The following is a 1,240-nucleotide window of genomic DNA, read 5'->3' on the forward strand; positions in this document are numbered from 1 at the left end:
AAATTTGTGGAACACATGTAATAATGATTTTATTATTCAACTTAGATAGATAGTATCTTATGGTGGATAGATCTCACATTTGAGTATTGATTCAAGTAATTAAAATTGTTGCATTTTAAGGGGTTACGGTTTAGTTTGTTTTGATGTTATGATTTAATCCATTATATTAATGTATATCATTATCGTTATCATTTTATTTCAATATTGAGAATCCTAATAGCTTATCCTATTATGTATTACAAAAATACTCCGAAAAAATATAAAAGATCAGTGCACCTATTTGTGTATGTTTATAAATTTTATTTTATATATTTTTAATAAAATAATCAGCTATAAATAATTAATATTTTAGAGCAAAATAATCAAATTCTTTTTATGAATAATATATATCATGGATTATATTATTGCTTCACTATATTTTCAGTTGCTTCTTCACTTTTCCTCTAGTTATAGTATGAGAAGGAAACTAAGTTGGGTTGGTCTAGTGGTTAGTTCACTAGTCCGCTTAAACAAGTGTCGGGGTTTTGAATCCTACCGCAGCAACTCATTGGTCAGCGAAAAACTCTTAATGGAGTTCAGTATCACGACGGATTAGTTCTTGACTTGTTGGGTTGAAGAACACCGAAAAAAAAAAAAAAATATNACACATGTAGTAAAAGGCACGTGCATATTTGAAACCACATACATGAGTTTTTAATACCGACAGATTGAAAGCTTCAAAACGACATAATTATTGCACGTGTTTATTAAGTGTGTATTTCCTGTTATAAACTTATTCGGAAAGGCTGTAGTGTGAAAATTCAAACTTACTATGACACGTTAATCGGGCCGAACAATATGATACGAAATTGAATTTACCCTTTGAAGCACCTTTATTGTTTCGTTGCGTAACTAGTTGAGTTATTTTCCTCATTTTTTATTTCTAATAATGGATGTATGCGTATCTAATATTATTATTCTAATAATGTTATATATCTAGATGGTTGGATCAATTTCAGTTTGTATTTATGTAATAAAGTTAGGAATTAGGGTCTAGTTCATCTCCTCGATCTAATTGAAGATTCAGTGTCTAAGGGTTTCTTTCTAAGAAGTTTCTCCTAAAGTCATCAAGCTCAAAAAATAAATTATTTGGGGTTTTTGCCATCCAAAATACTTTTAAAATTATTGCTATGATATTATCTATATAATTTTAAAACTACTTTAATCTCAAAATTAATCCTAACAAAGTCAAAATAATTTG

Source organism: Arachis ipaensis, chromosome B03, assembly GCF_000816755.2.
Source record: "Arachis ipaensis cultivar K30076 chromosome B03, Araip1.1, whole genome shotgun sequence".
Lineage (NCBI taxonomy): Eukaryota > Viridiplantae > Streptophyta > Magnoliopsida > Fabales > Fabaceae > Arachis > Arachis ipaensis.